A 9,188-nucleotide genomic window follows, 5' to 3' on the forward strand; every position below is an offset into this window, starting at 1 on the left:
CGCCGTCGAGGTTATGTAACGCCAGCCGGAAGACTAGGTTAGGCTACCATAAGCGCCGTCGAGGTTATGTAACGCTAGCCGGAAGACTAGGTTAGGCTTCCATAAGCGCCGTCGAGGTTACGTAACGCTAGCCGGAAGACTAGGTTAGGCTTCCATAAGAGCCGTCGAGGTTATGTAACGCTAGCTGGAAGACTAGGTTAGGCTACCATAAACGCCGTCGAGGTTATGTAACGCTAGCCGGAAGACTAGGTTAGGCTTCCATAAGCGCCGTCGAGGTTATGTAACGCTAGCCGGAAGACTAGGTTAGGCTTCCATAAGCGCCGTCGAGGTTATGTAACGCTAGCCGGAAGACTAGGTTAGGCTTCCATAAGCGCCGTCGAGGTTATGTAACGCTAGCCGGAAGACTAGGTTAGGCTTCCATAAGCGCCGTCGAGGTTATGTAACGCCAGCCGGAAGACTAGGTTAGGCTTCCATAAGCGCCGTCGAGGTTACGTAACGCTAGCCGGAAGACTAGGTTAGGCTTCCATAAGCGCCGTCGAGGTTATGTAACGCTAGCTGGAAGACTCTACCATAAACGCCGTCGAGGTTATGTAACGCTAGCCGGAAGACTAGGTTAGGCTTCCATAAGCGCCGTCGAGGTTATGTAACGCTAGCCGGAAGACTAGGTTAGGCTTCCATAAGCGCCGTCGAGGTTATGTAACGCTAGCCGGAAGACTAGGTTAGGCTTCCATAAGCGCCGTCGAGGTTATGTAACGCCAGCCGGAAGACTAGGTTAGGCTTCCATAAGCGCCGTCGAGGTTACGTAACGCTAGCCGGAAGACTAGGTTAGGCTTCCATAAGCGCCGTCGAGGTTATGTAACGCTAGCTAAAGACTAGGTTAGGCTACCATAAACGCCGTCGAGGTTATGTAACGCCAGTCGGAAGACAGGCGTGCTGAAATTCGCAGCCGCGTCTCAAAGGAGGAAAACGTTGTCAAGAGAACACCGAAGCAAAAAAAAGAATTTGAGAGAACGCGTAGTCAACATTCGCAGCTGTGAAGTTCGGACGTATATATCAGAGCACGCCGGTAAGGCTACCTTAAGCGTCGCAGCCGCTAACCCTGCCATAAGCGTCGTCGAGGTTATGTAATGCCAGCTGGAACCAAAGCAAAGTAAAAAAATTGGCTGTAAAATAATTTCGCCGTCAAGGTTATGTAACCCCAGACGGAACCGAAGCAAAATAAAAAAAAAAGTTGCCAGCGCCAGCCGGAAGACAGGTAAGGCTACCATAGCGCCTTCGAGGTAATGTAACGCCAGCCGGAACCGAAGCAAAATAAAAAAAAAATTGGCCGTAAAATAAAAATTTGGCTGTCGAGGTTATGTAACGTCAGCCGGAAAACAGGCGTGCCGAGGGAACGGTTATTTTGTAACGGCAATCGCGGCATTTAAGAGCAACTGAAAGGAGGAAAACAATGCCAAGAATAGCCCGAAGAAAAAAAAAAACTTTCACAGCACGCGTTGTCGAAATCCGCAGCCGCCAACGGTTAAAGCGATCGCGGCGATTATTTTGCAGCGGCAAGCGCGGTATTGCAAGAGTGGGATTGCGAGGAGGAAAGTTCCGAGGACGTGAGTGAGGGAGCGCTGCACGGAGTGCTTTTTGCTCGCCAGGCTTGCAATGGAGATGAATAAAACCGAATGGGTCCTTGCTCCTACTCTAAGTAAATCAGTTGGCTGCAGTAGGTATAGTTTTATTTTATTTATTTCTTTCAAGATCGGTGGCTACGTGAAATATACACGACTTCGCGATACTCGTTAAAATAAACAATGCAGCCCTCCCAATTATTACTGCCAGTATTTAATTGGTATAATTATGTTGTGCACAACATAAATCTACAAGCGAACCGAAACTCTGAACAATACCAATTGCATATAATATGGTTACATATGGGACAACTATACAAACAATTATAGCTGCTTTGGGACACGACGATGAAGTAAAACTGCAGATGTGAGAGAAATAAAGTGTCAAACATAAATACCACTTTTGTCCAAATGGGGTCAGCTTAGGTGCAAGCCTGAAACGCGTTCTGTGACACGATCGACGATGTTTCTGTTGATGGGCTGATTTCCGTGCAATGGAAAGAAGTGCAAACGCACCGCTACGAATCTCTTCGGACGTAATGTCACTTCGCTCAATTTTCTGAGAAAATATGAAAACGGAAAACACGCTGTAAATATATTTTCGCGTACATTTATTGCAGCAGCAGTGAGCTATATATATATTGCCACGTGCCTAGCGCCGCGCGACAGCCGTGTTTGGCGCCGACGACGACGAAGCGGTTGTTGTCGGCACGAGCGGCGCGCTGGTGCTGGACTCTGCGATCGGAACGACAAGCCGACCTTATTCTCTGGTCCTCGGCTACGTGTACCTTCACGGCTCCCTGTGACTTCAGTCGTGACACTAGTCGGTTCGGTCAGACGGCGGTAGTGTGGAGATGGAATTCAGCAGCCGAGCGTACTGGCTGCATCGCTGCTGTAGCAGTTTCTCCATGATCACAGCTTCAGCCAGAAACGCCGCGACGGTGGTGGGCGGGTTCCGCACGAGGCCGGAAAAAAGCTGTTCTTTGACGCCGTGCATCAGGTGCCGCACCTTCTTCTCCTCACTCATGGACGGGTCGGCGCGATGGCAAAGGCGCATGACGTCTTCAACGTACATTGCGACCCCTTCGTTCTGACGCTGAACTCGAGAGGTCAGGGCACGCTCGGCATTCTCTCCGCGGTCACTGTTGGCGTACGTACCGAGGAGCTGGCTTCGGAAGGCCGGCCACGTAGAGAATGTGGCCTTGCGGTTCTCAAACCATGTCCGAGCAGCGTCTTCAAGGCCGAAGTAGACGTTCCGCATTTTCGCAGCGTCGTCCCAGCCGTTAAACGTCGCGACCCTTTCGTAGTGAGCTAGCCAGTTCTCGACGTCTTCAGACTGCTCACCGTGAAATGGTTTAGGGGTACGTGGGGTCTGAAGGATGAGACAGGACGAAGGGGTGGAAGGGACAGTCATGGTACGGGCGGGCGGTGTCGTTGCCACAGCTAGGGTCTCTTCGTCCAGAGCGAAGGCCTCGGGGGGCAAGCCTCGGAGCCGTCGGCTGGTACGATGAACAGGAGTGGTCACGAGAGGCGGCCGCGTAGGATCGTCCGCAGGAGAAGGGATCATCGATGGCACCTCCACCAGTGTCACGACTCAAGTCACAGGGAGCCGTGAAGGTACACGTAGCCGAGGACCAGAGAATAAGGTCGGCTTGTCGTTCCGATCACAGAGTCCTAAAGCCCCTCTATCTCTGGAAAGTAGCGAAATTGTAAGATCTTTGCCGCCGTTTCCCTCTCCCGGCGCTTTCCTCCTCGCTCCTCTACGCTCCCCTCTCCAAAGAGAGAGTGAGGGCGGGTTTTCTGGTTTGTCGTTGGTTGCCGGGTTCCCTGACGTAACAAACACGTCAACATACGTCATCAGCGCGCGCAAAATCTTGTTTTGCTTGTTTTTTATTTTCTCGCTGTCGCCATTAAACTGCCTCGTCGTACCGTTCCTGTGGCTTGCGCGCGTGCAGTTTCGTGCACGCGATGCCGTGCTGCTGCTCGTTTCAGTGTTCAAGTAGAACAGAAACGGAACATAGAATAGTGGAACAGAACGACTGCCGCGCTTCGCTGATTACCAACACGGCACCGGCAAGGTTAATTGAGTTGAAGAACTTTTCAGAGTCTCACATGTCACTGACGAACCCATCGCCAGCCGTAATCGAAACTGTAAAAATTGCTGAGAACTTTTTCCGCAGTAACAGAGAGGGTCTCCTCAAAAATTCAATCAGCACTGCACAACTGCAGGCCCGGATAAAAGATAGCATTTCATTGGTATCTTGCTTCCCAGCCTGCCACGATGTTGTAAAAGAGATTGTGAGTGTTTTCGTGAAAGTACGGATCCAGATTTTTGTCCGAGATGAAGCCTCCAAAATATCTCCAGTGACTAGTAGTAAATGCGGTAGCAAAAGCGTAGGCATGCGGGTCGCTGCAGCTCAGATTCGGTGACAGTATGCATTCGTAATTTCATGTTTTATTAATTTGAAACATTTGTGAAAGTTGTGGTTTGAAAATCTGCATACAATTAATATTTTGCCTGTCGCCTGAATGAATCTGTAAATTTTTCAAAATTTCTGGCAACTGCTTGCATTTTTTAAAGATATTCTCGTGCATATCTGAAGCTTATAATCATCGAAATTAAAATTGGATTGTAGCGTGTGTGAAAAATGTTTCTACGAAAATTATTTGCTTGCACTTCGTTTTCATATCTTTTCATTTCGTTAAGGTTTCTCAGCATCTTCCAATTGTCTAACAGTGTTTTTCTGTGCATTTATTTTTATTTGAAAATGTGTGTTTTCAATTAATGTGCCTGCGCCAGTCTTAGGACCCTTTTCAAAGCGACCAGTGCTGTGTCAGTAAAATCAAAGATGCTACTTGGTTTCAATGTGCAACAGTGTTTATCGCTACATTTATTCTGTATTTGGAACTGTGTATTTTGTATGCGCCACATTTTACGACCTTTAAAGCAAACCAGTATTGTGACAATAAAATAAGACCCTATTTTGCCTGAGTCACTTCGTCGATCAATTGATTTTGCGAAGAAATAAAAGCCACTTTTTTCACCTGCACTGCCTCTGATTAGCAGCTGTAGGAACACTGCTTCATCGTTTCCTTACAGATGTGATTTGAAAATGAAAGCATACAACAATCGACGCTTTTGCTTACAGGTTAGCCAGAAGCGATCGATGTTAGAATTCGCCGGTTTGCCGCTCACGCGCAAAGATGCAGAAGATTTCTGAAGGGGCCATTGGCTCTCATTCATCGATCTGTCACCCAACACAGATGACACCATAATTGCCTGCTCAGTTTATTTCCCGTTCTTGATGCTTCAGAGTACCCGAGCGCGATGCTGAGTGCAAACATTTCTTGCCGTTTTGAGCGTCTTCTCCTTCCTTCTTTGTTATTGCGAACAATATGTGCCGCTAAAACCAAACATAAAATTTTCAAATCGATTAGTAGTTACCTGTGCAAAGCAGATTTAAAAGAACACTTTAAAAGGCAGCACAAAAAGCCCCCGCCATTCACTATCACTGACCCTTCCGCGGCGCCCCTCGAACGCAGGCAGGTTCAGCGTGCCGTGCGCAGCGCTCCCGCCGGTGGGAGAGTGAAATCAGAGGAGAATTGAGGAGGAAAACAGCCGAAGGGAGGAGAGTTTCGCTACTTTCCAGATGGAGGGGCTTTACAGAGTCCAGCACCAGCGCGCCGCTCGTGCCAACAACAACCGCTTCGTCGTCGTCGGCACCAAACACGGCTGTCGCGCGGCGCTAGGCACGTGGCAATATAACCAAAATCTTGTTCCTTATATGCTATAAAAATGCACGCATGTAAAATTTCTGCGCATAGCCTTTGATGACATTACAAAAAAAAATAGAAAGGCACGTGTAAATTATATTTTTATCTTGACAGTGCACACGAGTGAGAACATACATGACAACCGTAAGTAAACATCGCAAAATTTGAAAACAATTGGCACTGGTGCAAGTTTAACTCCTTCGGAGGGAGTCACTAGTAATGAGAGCTGGGATACTTGGATACTTGGAGCTTGGATCGGGAGGGAGTAAAGAGGGGAATTGAGTGAAAAAGCGGGTAGCACAAATCGTTTTTAGGGGGAAATATTTAAATGTGGCTTTTTGCGCAGTGGATGAGACATACTTGAAAAAGGGAAGTGATACATATACGCTCTGCCAGTGTCCTCGACAGTTTGTAATCTAAAACAGCTGATAATAAAACGACGCTTTGGCACTTGGTTCGTATTACTTTTTGTGAGACCAAATTGTCATACATTATTTTACCATCGATCGAGGAGCGTCTGAACAGTCCCGACGAGCTGGAAATCGAGATCTTACAAAAGTAAATACTTGCAAATTATATTTCTGCAAATTATTGTACTTTAAATACACTTTAATAGAAAGTGAACTACATAAACTGGGCGAAATATGACTAATTTCGCTGCACAAGTGAACGAAAGAAAATTTCTCTCTGTCTAAATATATAACCTATATATATATAACCCTCATGGCCCTGCAGGCATTATTGAGGGGAGTGGCAAGCACAGATAACAAAAAATTAATACAATCATGGGTTACAGCACTACATATATTGTTCACTGCACTGAGTTGTTACAAACTTCAACAATTCATGGGAAAAAAGAAACGAGAAAAGAGAAAAAACCAACAAAAACAAACTACAAATCAGAGTTCATGTGGCAATACTAACCGAAGGGCACGCATGTCATGAGCAACAAAAACAGGCACTCAACTTATTCTTAAAATGCTCGAGATCGTCGGTGAGTGCCACATTTGCTGGCTTCCTCTCGAATGATGTAGTTGGAATGAATTTTGGCGAGGTGGAGCGCCCACTTTGCATGGCTGGTTAATGCGTGATGAAACATAGGTGCGTGGAATGAGCAAAGCATTTTTCAAAACAGGATTCAAATTGTACATCTTAAAAAAGACAGAGTCGTGAAATTTTTCGGCGCAGGGAAAGTAATGGTAGTGACAAAGTGCTTTTAGTTTGTGTGACTGCCATAGTCATCAAGGAATAAAACAAGCGGCACGGTTCTGAACAGCTTCCAAAGCAGATATAAGTGACTTCGCTCTCAGGTCCCATATCGACGCGGCGTATTCAAGTTTCGAACGAATCAGTGTCTTATACAGAAAGAGTTTCAAGTGGGTGCATTAGAAAAGTTTCTTTTTATGTAACTGAGCATGCGGTTAGCGTTTCCAATAATGTAGGTGATATGCTGGTTCCAGGATAAGTTTGATGTGAGACGTACACCGAGGTATTTGTACGAGATAACTGTTGATGCTGGTGGTGAGACGCCTTGACGGGAAAATCGCATGGCTTTGCATTTTGATGTGTTTAAAACCATTTCCCATTTAATGCACTAGTCAGTAATACAATTAAGATCTGCTTGCAACGGCATCATTAGTGTTTTTGATTTCACGGTACAGTATGCAATCATCTGCAAAAAGTTTAATTGAGGAATTTGTATTTTTAGGCAGATCATCAATGTACAGAAGGAATAACAAAGGTCCCAGTACCGATACTCCCGACGTAACCGGCATAGAAGAGGATCGAAGACCGTTAATGTAGACAAACTGCGAGCGATTAGTTAAAAAACAACGAATCCATGTTAGAACATTTGGGTCGATATGAAGGCTTATACAACAGCAGACTATGGGACACCTTATCGAAAGCCCTGCAAAAATAAAAAAATTGACGTCGACCTCTGAATCTTTATCAAGAATCGAATGAATTTCGTTGCTAAACGATAATAATTGTGTTTCACAGGAAAAATGCTTCCCGAAGCCATGTTGTGTAGGTGTGAAAAACGAAAATGATTCAAGAAAATTAGCTGAGAAAAAATTATATGCTCCATTATTTTACAGAAAATGGAAGTTAATGATATTGGATGATAATTAAAGGGTGAATGTATGTCGCCAGATTTATGGAGTGGAATCACTTCAGCCAGTTTCCATTCGTGTGGCATATCTCCTGTTTGAAGCGGTTGTTCACATATTTTCAGTAAAACAATTGCGGAGTACACTTTAGTATTCTTTTTGGTGTTAATGTTATCAGGCCCACAAGAAGGAGATTTTCAAATTGGTAATTATGTTAATCATAACTAAACCTGACAGGGTCCATTGGAAAGCTTGTATTACATGCATAGTCTCTAATATCATTAATGTGAGTTGTGGTACTCGAAAACGCTGCACTAAAGGTCTCATTAAAGATGCCAGCGACGTCAGTGCTTGGAATAGTGTTTGATAGAGAGTCAACAAGGGATAAGTGACTGGCCTCGTTGATTGACAGTACTCCAAAATTTTTTTGGATTGTTCGTTAGGAGCGTCGGCAACGTCACATTAAAATAGTAGTGTTTCGATTCCTTAAAGACTTCTTGTAACTGTTAACAATTTTTTGGAGTGCTGACCAGTGCTCACGCTTTCCAGAAGACTTAGCTTTGCGGAAAAGCCTCCTTTTTTTTTGTTTGCCAGTCGTTTTAATGAGCTGTTATACCATGGGCACTGCCGGTTGGTTAAAAGCTTTTTTCGAGGAATATACAAGTCGACCAGCTCGCAAAGCCTGTCTCTGAAAAGGTGCCAATTGGTATTTACGGATATTTCGTTGAAATTTGCCAGAAATTCGTCAAGGAAGTCTTCAAGTGCTTTATTGGTCGCAGTGTAATTTCCCTTAGCATAATCATATATTAGTTTTATATTGTTATACGACGTTCGAGCAGGGAAGTTCAACATGACATGTAATAAAGAATGATCGCTTATACCTGATAAGTAGGTAATATTAGATACAGCATCAGGGGCTGTTAGCAACAAGTCTAATATAGTTGAAGATGGTGACCCTCGTAGGCTGCGTGATTACCTGTGTTAAGCAAAAGTCTGAACAAACATTTAAAAAGTTAGACAATTCTGACGGAGAGTTGGTTGCGGTATACGGAACGCTAGACCAGGTAATATTAGGGAAATTAAAATCACCAAATAAAAAAAAGCAGGAAAATTGGGAAACACACCGGGCTTAGCGTGTCATGAATTAGGTCACTGGGACAAGTGGAAGGTCACAAAATACAAGTTTCAGTCGTGATCATAAAAACTCCAGTGACGTAGGAATGTGAAGGCTATCAAGATGGTCCGAGACGGCAACACCTCTTGAGACTGCGCGATCACAGCGAAATATGGAGTAGCGCTTTTCGGTAGCGAGGATTTCGGTGCTTCTAACACAATCATTCAGCCATTTTCCGTTAGGACAATAATGTCGGCCGATGTGGTATCGGCGGAACAGGAAAGGTCATCACGATTTCGCACAACACTGCGTATATTGGTGAATAGTACTGAAATTCCAAAGATCGGCCGCGCACGTGGACGGAAGCGCCCCAGCCAGCTATCTCGAACAATCAGAACCACCCGCGGCACTAGAATCAACACGTGAGGTAGTAGCATGCACGCTAGTTTGTTCACAAATTTTCAGCACAATAGGTGTAGCATTTCTTGTTTAATAACCTTACGTGTCTCAGTTTAAAGCGCGTGTTAGGCGCAGTTTCCTTCGCAAATTCCACCAGTTTTTTTTCTAGCA

This window comes from Amblyomma maculatum, unplaced genomic scaffold, assembly GCF_055883805.1.
Source record: "Amblyomma maculatum isolate TAMU_Amacu unplaced genomic scaffold, ASM5588380v1 scaffold_47, whole genome shotgun sequence".
Taxonomy (NCBI): domain Eukaryota; kingdom Metazoa; phylum Arthropoda; class Arachnida; order Ixodida; family Ixodidae; genus Amblyomma; species Amblyomma maculatum.